Raw genomic sequence first — 16,643 nt, 5'->3', positions numbered from 1 at the left:
CCAATCCTTGGCACATAAAACCCACTTAATAATTATCTGTTTCTTTTCTTTCCTTTCCTAGTCTAACCTTCTTGACAGTAAGATTACAATATTAAGTTGTGATTATAAGTAAATTTGGCCAAATGTTTTCCTCTTTGATAAAAGGTCATGACAGAATTTTAAATTTTTGATTCCAAATCTTATATAAATATGGCCTTGGAGAATAACTGACACTTCTGACTTTCAGATAGTGTCTAATTATTATTTATGCCACAGGATACTCAGGCTACAGACATTTCAAAAAACTGTCAGTTTAGGATCATGCATCTAAAGGATATATTTGTACTTTAATAAAAGGAAATACATTATTGGAAATATACTGCTTTGTATTAGCAATGGACTAAAACAAGACCAGGAAAATATATCCTCATTTTGTGTATAAAGTAGCTTTATAAACTGTCCCCATTGATTAATTTATGATAGATCTTATAGCAGAACATCATGTAGCCATTAAAGAGAATGAAGTAAATCCATAATTATTAGTATGGAAAGAGATGCAAGCTATATAGTTATGTGAAAATGGCCAGGTATACAAGTGTACGCATGCTATATAATTTTTTTCAGAAAACTGTAAATTTGAACGACTTTCAAACTGAAAGATAAAAAATATAGAGAGAGTATAGATAGATGGTGGCAATCATTATTATATTATTACTGGCATCATTAAGCATCACACACACAAAACTGTTAGTAGCAGTTACCTCTACAGAGGGTACAGTAGCAAGATATTTATAATTTATTTTGTACTTATGTACAATTTAAAATTTCTAATTATATACATGTGTTACTTTAAAAAAATTATCAGCCAATATATGAGCATTGACATTATATCCACTACTGTTTTCCTACATCTCTGGAAACAAAAAAAAAACACTGTATTAAAAGCAAAAACCATAGTATGTGTTATGTTTAAACGACTTTTAGTATTACCGATGAAAGGTTTAACTGGACAATCATTTTCACAGCCAAATTCACATTGCCAATGGCTGGATTTTTTTTTTTTTTTTTTTTTTGAGACGGAGTCTCCCTCTGTCGCCCAGGCTGGACTGCAGTGGCGCTATCTCGGCTCACTGCAACATCCACCTCCCAGGTTCAAGAGATTCTGCTGTCTCAGCCTTCCCAGTAGCTGGGACTATAGGCATGTGCCACCACGCGCCACAGATTTTTGTATTTTTAGTAGAGACGGGGTTTCACTATGTTGGCCAGGATGGTCTTGATCTCGTGATCCGCCTGCCTCAGCCTCCCAAAGTGCTGGGATTACAGGCGTGAGCCACTGCGCCCGGCCCGGCCTGGATTTCTAAATAGATGTCTTAAAAAAAAATAGAGCAATTCTGGTTTGGGCACATAACTTGATCAAAGAAATATCACATGGCCAAGTATACCTATCCTAAAAAATATCACAGCTTGTATCTTCTAAGAAAGGGAGGTCATATAACAACCTCTATTTATTTATAATGACTTCCAGAAACCCCACCTTCTTTTGTGTGTTCCCCTGGCCTCAAAATAGAAATAGAAATGTGCAGAAAAAGAAATCTTGGCTTGGATGAATTATTATTTGAACCCATTCAGGGTTCCACTAAAGTCCACATACAGTAAAAGCTAGTGAAAAGTCCCTTTATTTTAAGAAAATGGTATGGGATTTAATCAGTTAAACATATTTTTAAAAACTGAAGTTTGAAACTTAAAGGCTAGGTCATTGGGTAAAAGGCCTAACATCTTTCCAGAAATAGGACATCTATTGGAAGTAAAGACTTCTTATATCATTTTCTTTATCCCACTCCCTTTTTAAGAAGAGAATGTAGTAGTTTTCTTTTATTTAGGACAAAAACCTAACATTCACACTGGTACAAGAACTGCTGGTCATTCCACTTTAAGGGCTTGATAGGACCTTGGCAATTGCTCCTTTGGCCCAATGAATCAAAAGCATTCGTAAGAATTTCAATATTTTCCTTTTTATACATAAAGACTAAGTTAGGATTGGCAACATTTGAGAAACTTCCTTAGAAACAAGGAAGTTAAGCCTTGTTTGGCATACGAGAATTGCTGAGGATCAACACAGCAGACCTGGAGAGGCGACGGGGACCAGGGAATGATTTCAGCTTAAGATTTCTTCCTCACATCTGACATTTGTATACATTCTTAAATGAAATATTCAGAAAATCTACATTACTCTTGAGATCTCTGAACTGAAACAGTGGAATATGTTACAGCGTAGCAGTGAATAAATTCATATAAAGTTTTTCAATCTGCCATTTTTGATAAATGATTCTTTGGGCATTACTTTTCACTGAACTTCAGGTAGAAAACTGGATTATTGGATAGTTGATACTTGTTTAGAAAGTCAAAAATGGTCAAAACTCCTCTAGCATTTGCAAAACTGTACTCTTTGAAATGTTGATCCCATGGAATATTTCTTGAAAGTTAGGGTTCCATGACCAAAATATTTTGGAAGCATTTTATACTATATTCTCTTATTGGTAATTCAGTGTACATTCACGTGTTGCAGATTCTAAGTAGATAAAAAAAGAACTAGTTTAAATTTAACATGGCATGTCTCAATCTTTTATTATCATGGAAATGTTTCCCCATGTACTAATATTTTATTGAATATTTTATTCCCCATGTATTATTTTATTGAACTATACTATATATAGATGATACTTTTGAAACATGAGATTATCCTACCTATTAGAAATAATAGAATGGCCTTGGGTCTAGCTATTGCAGAAAACAAAGAATATCTCAGAGTAAAAAGGAGAGATCTACAAGCTATGCATGTGGTCCAACTGACATCCTGAAACTGGACTCCTTATTTGTGAAGATTCTTCCTTTATTGTTACTCAAATTTGGACAAACAGCAGAGTGAAAGAAACCACAGGCAGTATGAGGGACTCTAGTTATCCCAAGAGGTCAACCCAATCTTATTTATCAGTGAAAATACTAAGCCCAAAGATGTTACAGGACATGCCCAAGACCAATCTGGTAGTCAGAAAAGTCCTGGAATGAGAATACCAACTTCTGCCCAATGATAAGCAGAAATATTAATATTTTTGATTGACTCAAATATAATTGAACATTATTACTTTCGGGCTCACTTAAGACCATGATGAGAAATGGAAAATTAATGGGATTTAAAAACTGTTTAATGTTCTTCTCTGCTTTATAATTTTCATTGTTCCTGAGATCTTTATATTGAAGAAATGGAAAGCAATAGAATGTATAGCAGTATAGTGTAATGATGAGGGTAGTGGCTAGTTACCACCATCTGCTGAACACAGAAAACACAAAACAGCCTACAAGCCTCTTCTGAAACACGATTCAAAAATCACCTAGTATTTAGAAGGTCTCTTGTATCAGCAGGTTTTTAATGCTTTATTTAATACAGAGGACTAAATAGAGAAGATATATCTCACCTGTATTTTCCTAAGACTCTAAGCATAAACTTCCTTATTATAGTGATAATAAAGATAGGTAATACTTATTCGGTATTTTCTATATCTCTAGCACCATTCTAAATGGTTTTAATACGTTAACTAATTTAATCAGTATAATAATCCCATGAGGTGGGTCATATTATTTTTCTCATTTAAAAAAAATGTGGAAACTAAAGACCAGTTGGTTTTAAAACAAGCCCCAAATCTCACAGCTCTAAGTGGCAGAGACAGGATTTAAACCTGGGTAATCTGACTCCACAGCTGAAAGTCTTTAACCGTTACAGTAGAGTGTGTGTGTGTGTGTGTGTGTGTGTGTGTGTGTGTGTGTGTGTGTGTGTGTGTGTGTGTGTGTGTGTGTGTCTGCCGGTGGCTACTGTACCTGTTTCCACAGTCACTCCCTCCTGTCCATTATTGGTACCTCTGATGTTGATTTCCCAACCTGGTGAAGTACCAGAATTCCCTAGAAGGCATCTGTAAAATGGACATCTTAGTCCTCTCCCCAGGGTACTCTGATCTCGTACTAGATTAAGTAGTTTCAGAAAGCACAGTGGTTATTCTGGAGGTACTGCTCCAAGGACCCATGTTTGGGAGCCACAATTTAGAGCCCTTTTCTCTTAGAGGACTGCCTTTTTCATGAAAAATATGGCCTAGGTGCAAGGAGCCAGAAGAGGAGGAAAGACAAATAGGGTAGCCAGGCAGATTTGCTAAATTGGAACCTTACCAGCAAATCTTCACATCCTCTTCTCAAACCATGAAATTCTTGAGCACAAGGACAAAGCACTACTTAGACTTGGACCTCCCATGATGGCTAGACTTGTGCCTGATTCATAAATAGGTTCTCAGTTAATATTTACTGTCTAGGTTTCTAGGTCAGTATTATTGGAAAAGGGTAATAAAATAATGGTTTTCCAAAGAGACTCAGAAGAGTTTTCTGACTGACAATTGCCTACTGCCCTCATGATTTTTTAAAACCCAGAAATTCTCTCACCGCATTGTAAATGGGAGATATAGCAGGAGGGCTTCTTTACCATAGTGGCACAGAGGAGGAAATAAGAAGGTCAAGCACAAATGGAGCAAAGGAGGAAGCCATGTATAAATGATGGGAAAACTGCAAGTCAATGGAGAGATTAAATATAATCAATGTTCATTTCATCATATTAATTAAATCAAGTGACTGTATTCTTTTTAAAATTCTTTCAAGGCTGGCTCCCTAGGACCCTCAAGTGAATTGAGCCACTCCTTCTCTCTTCCACTGCTGCCTAATTGCCCAACACAGGCTAATGGGCAAACAGTCCTCAGCAACCATTTATCTTTTTTGAAGTTTTCTCCTGGAGCCTCCTTCATGAGTAGTGGTAGGTTTTCCCTTGAAGTTATTTTTTCTCTCTCTTATTTGTTTTTTAAGGCATTTTTGGAGAGGCTTCTTTGCTGTTTGTTTCTGAAGCAAACCAGGAACACTAATTTGCTTTTGTTGGTTTTTGGAAGCTACCCCAGTGGGAGCAGCTTGCTGTGACCAGGATTTCTGCCTGTGGATGGTGGGGAGAGGGCTGCAGGAATGCTGTTGTGACAGATAGGAATGCCGTTGGCTAAGTGAACACATTCATACTGTAGAGCTGAGGAGCAGAATTCCTGATTTTGAGAAGATGCAGCCAATCAGAACATGCACACATGACCACCCGAGAACCATGCATTTATTATTTCTGCGTAATTGTGCACAACATAGTAACTGCTGGCTAGGATGGAAGCTCCTGTTTTCCTTAGACATGGAAATGTAGTGCAAATGCGACGCTGCAGGTAGAGAAAAATCTTCACGGGCTCTGAGGCTGGAAGGAAGCTGACAGTTCATTTCAGGGTGATGGGAAAAGCATTCTGCCTAAGGGGTGAATAAAAAAGTTTTGAACTTACTCAGAACCTGTAAATGCTAATCCTGGCTCTGCCTTCAACTGGTATTGTAACCCTGTCCAAACCACTTCACTTCTCTGTCTCCCAGGGTTCTCTCATCTGTAAAATCAACACGACCAACCTGTTGGCCATGAGTTCTTTTTCATTATATTGTGCTGCCAACAGATTCCATATGCGTGCCAAAAAAGACACATATACATGTTGGCCTTTGACTTTTTACCTTATATTGATTTTCAGTAAGTAAAAGGAACTATATATGAACATTAATACATATTGGATATTTATTTGTTAAAACAACCTTCAAGGCATGTGGCTTGAGGTTAATAATATCATACCCACTTAACCCAGTCATCCATGTATTCCAAAATTTTAGTGTAAGGATGTTGAAATGAAGGAAACTAATGAAGAGCCTTTAAAGATACTGAATTATCAGAAGAAAAGGTACAGTTGTGTCTACATTATCTATTGATGACATTAAAATGGGATAATTTTAGAAGTGTACTGAAAGGCAAAATAAGATAAATAAATGTTGTTCAAATGCAAAAGTCACTTATCCAACTACTATTTTTATTTATGCATATGAGCTATGCATGCATGCTATATTTATATTGTTGCAGTATATTTGCTGATAAACTATAACATAAAATAATTACTTTGCTGGACTTGTATCTCTAACTTTTTGCTATTAATATTGATTAAAATAAAATATTTTTAATTTTTAGCTTATTATGGTCTATTCGAATGTTTTCATAAAAGAATATATAATGCCATGCGTATAAATATATCTGTGGCTTTCTAAAGGGCTTCTCTATAATGCCATCAGCAAATAATGTACACAGCATTTTTTACCAGAACCTCCCTATATTTGATAGTAATCATTTTTATAATATAATATTTTATGCATTTCAGAACTTGGCAGAGTGACATTGATGTGTCTGGCAAATATGCTTTTGACCCTGCTCACTAAACCACTGATCTTAACCTGAAGGTTTACTTATTTAACTGACTCTCACTCACTCATTGATTAATTCCAAATTTGTCACCATGCACAACTATGTAATGACAATATGTTAGACCCTCGCTATACGAAGTACACCTTCCTTTGAGGGTTCACTTTCTCAAAGAAAGAAATATATAGAAGGACACATGTGGAAACTGTTAATCACATCAAATTCCAAAATTCATAAGAGCAAAAAGGAGAAGACAATAAATAGTTCATTATTTTTCCTTAGTAGCATACTTTCAACAAAATATACTAGGTATCTACAATGATTGGAACTGGTTTTGTAATCCAGGCCACAAATTAGCAAACAACTTTTAAATTGCAACTCAGATTCTTTTCAGAGGCAGAAAGTTTTGCAAAGGAATTGGGAAGAACTATAATCAGGTAAATATTAATTTTGATGTTCTTATGTCCTCTTATATAGCTTTCTCTTCAACCACATGCCTACTACAGTGTCCAAAGCATAGTAGGTGCTAAATAAATCTGACATTTTTACAGCTTCTTTCTCTTTTCCCCCCAAGGTTTTCTACTAACTTTTTTGGGTTCAAATCCCTTTACCTGAAAAATTCTACATAGGCCCATACTTTAACAAGTTTAACCTTTCTCCAATTATAATCCTCCCTAAAAACAACCATAAACATCATTGATTGAGCACTTAAAATATGCTGTACATGATAGATGATTTACATGTATTATTTCATTTAATTCATATATGATCTGCTTGATCTCCGTCTATTATAGAAGTTCTATAATTTATCAGAGATGTTATATAACCAAGGTCACAGAGCTGACAGGTGAGAGTTGAGATTTCTATCTAGCTAATCTCTAAACTCCCCTTTGATTCTATATTGCATTATCCTAGTGTCCCAACTCCAGAGAAAGGTCCAAAACCTACAAATAGGTAGTCAAATCTGTCAATTCAATCCAGACCTCAACTGACCAGGTGATTAAACATGGTCATTATTAAACAGTCACCCTTTCCACAGTGATTAACTTAATGAAATATTATGAAGATATAACCTCAATTTTATTGTAAACAGTAACCTCTGGGCACAGATTTTACAGTGTCTCATTAATGATCTTCCACACAAACTGAATAGTCCATAGTGAGAGAATTTACCTTTTTATTTATTTTTTGAGACAGAAGACATTTATATACCTCACAGTGGAAAAGTACCAAGTCTCCGTTGATACTGTATTTGGAAGACAAGAGCACCACAGGAGGTTAAATTTTTCATTGAATTTGGCTTCAATGCTTTTGAATAGCTTAGGATGGTCATTGAACTGTAGCCAGAGTTCCTCACAAATCACCTTGAATGGCCACCTATAAGAATAGAAACTGAATTGTTGTAATAATTCGACTCTTCCTTCTCTACAGTTGCTCTGAGTTCCAGCAGTCCAGTGTCCACCACTGTCTTCTCAAGTCAAAGGAGGTTTGTAATTAATAGCTTATGGTTACTGCTAGATATTTTATTGTCAAATTATTTTGTATTATCTATGCCATGGATATTTTCTGTTTAAAATAATTAACTTCTATGTAAACATACTGGTACACAGCACTGATTTATAATATTTTCAATCTCTTAAATTAAATAAACAAATAGGAATGTGTGGATTTTCATGTCCACAAAACAATTAGATTCATTCAATAACTCTTAACATGCCCAAAGTATTTTCCTTTTGCAGGGGCAGAAAGAAGGTGATGATCCTTTTCCTCCCTATCATAAAGGGTCAAGGTTGACACCCTTATTACAAAAACAGGTTACCTAGAGAAAAGCATAACAAATGTGTTACATACACACATGAGCATGGGAGTCCTATAAAGTATGAGCTCAAAGATGGGCCAGATGGTTGAAGCTTAAATGACCTCTTCATAGGGAAGAGGAAAATGGGGGAATGGATTGGCCTGTAAGGGTGGAAAGGCACAGGAACAAAGGTTAAAGGTTGTCTTGTTCTTAGACATATAAAGTCTTCTAGACAATCTCTCAGAGCTGCCCTCAGAAGAACAGATGAAAAATCTGCCTGGGTGTGGTGATGGACTTCCAGTCTCTTCTCTTTTCCAGTGATTGATCTTTCCTAGCTATTTGATGAGATTCCTAGGGAGAGGATCTTAAGACAATTGCCTTTCTTTTGGAAAGAAGCTTTCTTAGTCAGATAAGAAATTCCAGAAAGAGTCCCTCCATGCAATTGGGGGTGGGGGAATAGAACAAGGTTAGAGGGAACTTGATTCTGAGGCAGCTTCTAAGACCTCTCAACATGTCAAAGTGCCAATTTGGGGGTATTGCCTTCTGAGCCCCAAAACTTTTAATAGTGAAAGGTGGTATCAACTGAGTCAGTTCAAACAGGCAGGTCCAGAAAAGGAAGCTGAACAAACAACAGTTCAGACTCCTTTTGAAAATAACTTTTTAAAAAACAATTAAGGATCTAATTATATAAATATTTTGCCTTCTTTGTTTTCACTAAAAGGAAAGAAAGAGATGTTGTTGGAGAGAGATATCTCTCAGACATATTTTATACACCATGGTGGATAGAGTCTACATCTCAGAAATTCCTTCATTACAGAATTTCCTACACTTTGTCCACATTTTTTCGCTCTTAGAAGTGTAATTGTTACCAGCTAAAAATCTGTAAGGGTCTGAAGCAACCTCAATTCTTGCCTTCTTGGAAGAAACAAATTCAACTGAGGGGCGTAAGGCAGAAAGAGAAACTGCGGCAAGTTTTAGAGCAGGAGTGAGTTTACTAAAAAGCTTTAGAACAGGAATGAAAGGAAGTAAAGTATACTTGGAAGAGGGCCACGAAGGTGACTTGAGAGATTAAGTGCATGGTTTGACCGTTTGACTTGGGGTTTTATATGTTGACATACTTCCAGGGTCTTGCATCTCTTCTCCCCTGATTCTTTCCTTGGGAGGAGGCGTGCTGTCCATATGTGCAGTGGCCTGCTAGTGCTTGGGAGGTGAGCATGTACAGTGTGTCTACTGGAGTTGTACACATGCTCACTTGAGGCATTCTTCCCTTTCCAATCGAATGTCCCTGGAAGGCCATACACCAGTTAAACTCTGCCATTTTGCCTCTTAATGTGTCTGCTTGAGGCCACCCACCCAACTCCTGAGATCTTATCAGGAAGCTGTTGATCACCCGTTTCAGTTGTATCTATTTATTGGGAGACTGCCTTTCTCAGGGACTGGCTGTGACCAATTATTATTTTAGAGACGCAGTGTAACAACTTCCCGACAATCACCTGATGGTCGCCTAACATTCCTGGTGGGGTCAGGGAGGCCCTCTCCTGACCTGCTCATTCCTGACTAGCTACCTACTGTAACATAATGATATCGGAAGTTCTCCCATCCTCTGAATCTGTTACAGACCACAGGCTTGTGGCTCCCCATGTAATGAACATTAACATGAGGCCAAGCAATTTCCCAAACAAAGCTTTTATTTTGGGGCTTGTGCTCAAGCATAAGGAAGGCAGCATAAGCTCAAGGATCCTCCAGCTGACCCCCTAAAAAGCCAGCAGAGGTTTTTTATTAGGCAAAGTGTGGGAACTGACATCAGGAATAAGGCATGCCGTCTGGGCTGGGCAAAGTATGTGAGGAGTAGGGTATAGAAATTATCTTGAATAAGAGACCAACTGGTGGTCTGACCAACGGCAACAGGCTGTAAATCAATTGTTCAGCATTCCTTCCTGAGGTGGGACACTCCACAATCTTGGTTTAATATTTGGATCTCTTAAGGCCAGTTTCTGGAATTAAGTAAAAGGTATGGTTAAACATTACGGCTTCAGTGAGGTAGTGGTATAGGTTTCGTGATCAGTGGGACTGCATAAAAGAATCCTCTAGTGGGGGTGAAGCCAAGCCCTGTCCCTACTCTGTCTCAAAACCACCTACTCTAGGAAGTAATGTTGCCCAACTTCTACTGATATTGAATAATGTCTGTATTATTAAAACTATCCTTCTGATATGACTCTGAATAATTTAAAAGACAGAAATCAGGGTCATAGGAAAAATTATTAATGTGTCTTTTATATTTACCACATTTCTATGTCTTTCCATGTCTTGAAAGCATTATCGCTCTATTTCTTAGATAAATTAGTGCCTATGAATTTTGTAAATGAGCTCAGTACAACAGACCCATTAAGACATATGGTAGAGATGTCTGTAATGTATGCCATTCATCCGTAATGGTTTTTATTTTGAAATTCCCTTTGTAGAGTGTAGTGTTGGTTCATTTTACTTCATAAAACACTTGTGTAAGTATTGTTCTCTACAAACAAAGCAGCATAATGTAGAAACAAATTATTTGGAAGTAAATCTAAAAGACTGAATATTCCAAGATACAAAACACACACAAGCTTTCTACTAAATCGATGAATAAGACAAGGGAAAAGACAGTTTCCCTTAGCTCTAAAAAGACAGAGACCACCTTGAATACAGCTTACATACTGGCTCTTCATGCCCACCCTGGCTTCTCCCTCTCTCTTAAAGCACACTCAAAGAAACCACGCAGCTCTGGTGAGACAAGAAATCATTCAGTCATCATATTGTTTTGGTAACTTTTTCTAAATCAATGAAGAATGATTTTGTCAAGCATAGAAACCAGCAAATGCTGGGGCAGCATTCTAGGTTAACTTTTGGAAATATCTTTCTTTTTCTACCTATAAATGTGTAAAATGTATTCATATGATGTTTGTAGGGCAATTTTTTGAAAACTGCCCTGCAGTTGTAACTCAACCTCAAAATGTCAGCCTTAGTAAAATAGTGAAATTGTATGTGTACTTTTATGCTAGTACCAGATAGAAACTTTTAATGACTTTACTACATAAATTTAAAGCTGGTTAGAATAGCGCATAATTAATATTTATTTTAGTAATTCACTAGAATAAAACAGTAATAATTAACATTGACTAAAATCCTAAGAATTATAATTAAAAGTGGCACTGTGAATTTATTCCAGGCTTATTTTATGCTTTTGAGTACATATTTTGTTCCCAACAGATAAGTGAATTTTATAAAATATAATTTTCTGACCCCAGAGAAGGGTTGCCAACTCTCCCTCAAACAGGTACCACTTAAATTTGTTTATCTGATTAGTTGTACCTTGTTTCCTAGTCCTTTATAGTTTTGTAACACTTTTCACATATGTAGTTGGTCTTCTTCCCAACAAGCTAATAAGATCAGCACATCAGATACTCACAGAGTGAGGAAGCAGGGGGAGCTAAATCAAAACTGGAGTCTTGTGATTTCCACAGCCCTTTCGCCCTTTCCCTTATTTCAGGGCAACTTAAGTACACAGATAATCTTCAGTGTTCCTTTGTTGAGTAATCTTGCTTTTGGTTTGAGCAGAACGTAGTGATACGGAGTATATAGACAAAGACACATAGATATACATCATAAAAGTGTGTTCTCTGAGGATGACCTCAGTTATACCGCAACTGGCTGAAATCTAGGCATGCTACTTGGCCTCTCAAAGATTCTGTTTTTTTAAATCTGTCAAACAGTATTAATAATAGTAACTTTCATAATGAGAACTAAATGAAATAACGTATGTAACTAGCTAACCTAGCTCACTGCAAAATGCACAGTATGAATTTGGTAAATGCCATTTATTTGTATTATTAGACATCTCAGTTCACACACACACACATATACACAAAATACTCTAGAATAAATCCTACACTTTGGTGCTGAGAAGGCAGGAGAGAGGAGAGATATATTTTAGTTTAGTAAGTTGTTCTTGCAAAGGAAGGTTTGAGGAGTGTTTTATCATGGAAAATTTGAGCACAGGTCAAGATGGAATAAATAAATTTCTAGCTCTTCTGTAGTTAGGTTTTCACTAAAGGGACTACATCATTTTTTTGGAAGGAATTGCAGAAATATCACACACATACACAAGGACCCATGTACATATCCACTTAGATATTTAAATATTTGTTCTAAAACATATTCCAAGTAAAACAGGAATGTTTTTATTTTCTGCTTTTGTAGGGGAGACACACACTCTTCCTAGGAGTACAGAGCTCTAAGTGGCTTGCTTATACCTTTGCCTTACTCAACTACAAAACCTACTCCACCCAGCAAGACTACTTAGCAAAACACTTTGCTGGAAATGTATTGTGAATTCACAGGAATTGCAGAGTTCTCCAGGTGGTGTAATTCATGGCTGGTAATGAGAGCAGCTGAAACCATCTGTTTTCATAACTTTCTTCTCCACCTTAATATAAACCTCTTCATTAGCCAATAGGTCTATTTAACTATCCTAACACATTTGCTTCCTGAAATATTTTGTGGAAAGACTAGAAATAATGAGATAAAAACAGATAAACAAACAAACAAGTGGACTTACATACAGAAACTTTTAATGATCTTAAAGCCCAATTACTTACTGCTGATGCTGAGGCACAAAGGCAAAACCAATAGGGGAAAAGTGTAAAGTAGTTGACAAAGTTTTTCTCTTCCACATCTTTTTCCTGTTTAGTCCTCAGACTGATGCTTTTTAAGGGAAGTTCCTTCCCAGGAAAGGACTCCAAACTGTACCCATTGAAATCTCTTCCCTTAGGTGTTTCAGAGAAGCACAAAAACATATTGACGTATACGTGTCCTCCCTCCTGTCACTGTATAATTTTGTGATCCTTTGCTACAAACAGTTTGTCAAAAATATTGGTGTCAAGGAAGCAGAATGAAAATTTTGGGCTTTGGGTTTAGAAAAAGTTAAATTTGAATCCTGGTTCTCTTGCTTACTAATTAACCGTTATCCTCCCCAAAGAAAAGAGAAAAAAAAATCTCACCCAATTGCAAGTGTGAATCCAGGTCCCTGCTTGGACCACCCTTGGTGTGAAAGATTCACTTGGGAGTTACACAACACAGGAGCCCTTCTAAGCAGAGGAGGAGGCCAAGCTGTTATTGTTTTCACCTAATCCACTTCCTTAGAGCTCTGTCTTTAGGAAACAACATGATCCTAGACACAATGGGATCCATATCTTATTTTTTTAATTGACAGATAAAATTGTATATATTTATATTGCACAATATCAAATCCTGAAAAATACATACTTTGAATGGTATAATCAAGCCAATCAACATATGCATTACCTCACAGAGTTGTCATATTTTGTAGTGAGAACACAAAATCCGCCCACAGCAATTTTCAAGAATTCAGTATATTAACTATCGTCACCATTTGTACAATGGATTTCTTGAACCTATTCCTCCTGTCTAACCGAAATTTTACATCCTTTGACCAAGATCTTCCCACCCTCTGCACCAACCCCTGGTAACCACCATCCTACTCTCCACATCTATGAGATCAATTTTTTACATTCCACGTGTGAGTGAGATCATGAGGTATATACACAATGGAGTACCATTCAGCCACAAAAAAATAAGGAAAATCTGTAATTTGCAACAACTCAGATGAAGTTGGAGGGCATTATGTTACATGTGTCAGGTAATACCAACTCTGTCCTTTTCTAGGACAGTAAGCCTTTTGACTCCCCAAGGAAATGATTTAAATATATCCAAAAATTATTATTAGTTTACAAATATGACACAGAAATTTGTAATGTATTTTGAAAAATTAGTGAAAAAATAAGAAATATAAACAATAATACTTAGAGTACTCCATAGTGTGTATATATTAAACAGTGCAATAATTAATGACGGCATGGGAATACAGATCTCCATATCAAGAGGTCATTTCAAGACATTTCTGATAAATTATCCAAAACAGCCAAAGAAAATGGTAGGCTGAGCCCTTCAGTGAGTCATGAATCATCAAATAAGACTTAATGCTAGGATTTTTTTTTCCCACTAATTTTGTTGTGGTAGTTAAATTAGAGGCTATGAATGAACTATTGTGGATTTATTTCAATTAATTCCCCCTCTCCACTCCTTTCTTTCAATCTTTAGCCTAGGTCTTCATTACAAAAAAAAAAAAAAAAGACACTTGCAAGTTCAATCTTTGAGATAAATTTAACAAAGCAAGGCAAGATAGAAGAGCAGTCTATGCACATCTGTAACCTAATTTAAAAACAGAATTTGAGAGGCCATCCTAATTGTTCTTCTGATTTTCTACTCTATTCCAATGATTTAAAGACCTTAAACTCACTGCCTGTGAAAACTTAAAAGTGTTGGCACACAGAGAACCAGTTAAGTTTGGCTCTCTAAACATCTGGAAGATAACCTCATATACAGGGTACAGCATCAAATCATCACAGGCTAGGAGGAGAGACTCTTCTATAATGGAGAGTAAAATCTCACAGGTTAGGGAAGAACAACTGTTCTTGAAAGTACCAAAGTGATATTAATGAATCCACAGAAGAAGCTAAAAAACCACCACCACAGATACTTAAATCCAAACTACAGAAAGGGGGAGGGTTAGATTCCCCATTTGGCCACATAGATGAGCAAAGGTTTTCTGAATTTGTATGTGATTTTTTTTTCTTAACAGTGCTAAGATCTCCTAGTATATCCTGTTCAAGAAAACATTAAGAATCTGGCATTTTTCCCAGTTACTCAAAATTCTAATGAACAGAAGCAGCCACACAAACCCAACCCGACAAGCTTAAGATCTTTTGTTGGTTGTCTTCTATAATTGATATTATGTGTATATTGAGAATAAATGGATGCTGTAGCCTCGTGCCAGTAGCTCTTTCTAACATGTTTCGCATTCTCTTGAATCGTGTGCAACTTTAGAAATTTCCAATCATCTTACTTTTAAATACCTCAGCTTACAATATGAAAGGGCTTAGCGCTGATTTAAATTAAGACATTTTACATAGCTCTGCCTGCATGCTTTCAAAATACTCAGTAATTAACATAAGCTACCTTCCAAAGGATTTGCTTTAAGTCAGGTGGAAAGGAATATTATTTCAGAACCAAAGAAGGAAAAAAGAATATGGAACATATAGCAAACCAAATTTCTGAAAAAACATTAAAACTGCTCAATTTCCCCATATTTTAGGGGGGCTGTCTTTTTTCCTCTTTAAAGAGTTCTACCAAAGATCTCTTTTGGCACACAAATGTCCTCCAGGAGGTCTCCCAAGGGATATAATGTCCAAAATGTTGCAGCCCCTTCTATCAGACAGTGGCTCAGAAAGCCTCTCTGCAGCCTCCAAAATATTGCAGGCTCAATTACCCTCCGGGTGCAGTGAACGGGCAGAGCCATTAATCATTCCCAGGGCACTAAACGCCTTGAGAACAGTTCTGAGTCTGGCAGCATTAGGGATGTCCAAGAACTGAGCTTGTCTCCAACAGCTGGGCCATGCTGCCACCTGGAGGACAGCAGAACACATAGCTCCTCAGATGCCAGTTACTTCCCTCCAGTCCTAGTGGACCTACAACGTGTGGGCTATGCTGGATGAATATCACCTGCTTCTTGGGTGGTTAACCCTGTTCTCACGTCTCCAAAAAAAAAAAAAATCTGAAACTTTCCCCTTCATTGATAACTTGCTGTGGAGCACCTGAGGCCAGTGGTGGTGGGTGAAGGCAGGTGGCCTGGGGGGTCCTTGCTTTCTCTGCTGTCCTTCATCCACACCCTCACCCACGTTGAATCCCCATCTGTAGGTGAGCCTTTCCTCTTACTCACCCATCCAGTTAATGGGAGTCTCACATTCTGTTCTTTCAACAAGACATCGTGTCCACCCTCAAAGTGCTCAGACTCTGGATGAAGAGGTAGACAAGAAAATAGAAGGCTGTGCTCATTCATGATGAGTGTTCACACACGGCGAGCACCAGATGCAGTGGAACCCCGAGAAGAGATACCTAAATTGGTCATGGTCAGGGGTTAAAGGACATTAGGAAAGTCTCCCGTGAGAGTGATCCTTTAGAGGCATCATGAAAAGAACAAGAGTGTGGTTTTGACATCTGGTAAGACCATGGTAAAATACACAATTATAACCACAAATCATGCAAACTTTCTGATTTTCATTTTCTTCCCCTGGAAAATTTTTGTATTAATACCTATCTTATAATGTTATCAGGGGAGATAGAAAATTATATATGTCAAAGAGCTGTGATAGTATATTAGCTCAACACCAGATAATCATTTTTGTTCTAATTATCCCAGCTCTGGCAGAGAAAGTTAGACTTATCTGGGCAGAGATGAAGGGCAGGGAACGGATGATGCAGCCCAAGTAAGACAGGTGAGAAAGCAATGTGCTCTGGGGTCTTCACGCAGCACATTGTCACTGGAAACACTTCTGTTTCACCCTTCTTTTCATGTTTCTCTGTGTCCATCTTTCCTCTTTTTATTCTGCTCTTTTTTTCTCCACTGTC

At 37.1% G+C, this 16,643-nt stretch overlaps 1 protein-coding gene across 5 annotated transcripts in view; it reads right to left on the bottom strand.

Annotated features, from left to right (window-relative positions):
- Nucleotides 1-16,643, bottom strand: part of SEMA6D (semaphorin 6D) — a 587,975-nt gene that overhangs the window by 559,943 nt on the left and 11,389 nt on the right. The window lies entirely within an intron of this gene.

The sequence above is a fragment of the Pan paniscus genome, chromosome 16, assembly GCF_029289425.2.
Source record: "Pan paniscus chromosome 16, NHGRI_mPanPan1-v2.0_pri, whole genome shotgun sequence".
In the NCBI taxonomy this organism is placed as follows: Eukaryota; Metazoa; Chordata; class Mammalia; order Primates; family Hominidae; genus Pan; species Pan paniscus.
The sequence above is the reverse complement of the archived record's forward strand: the minus strand, read 5'-3'. Positions and strand labels throughout refer to the sequence as shown.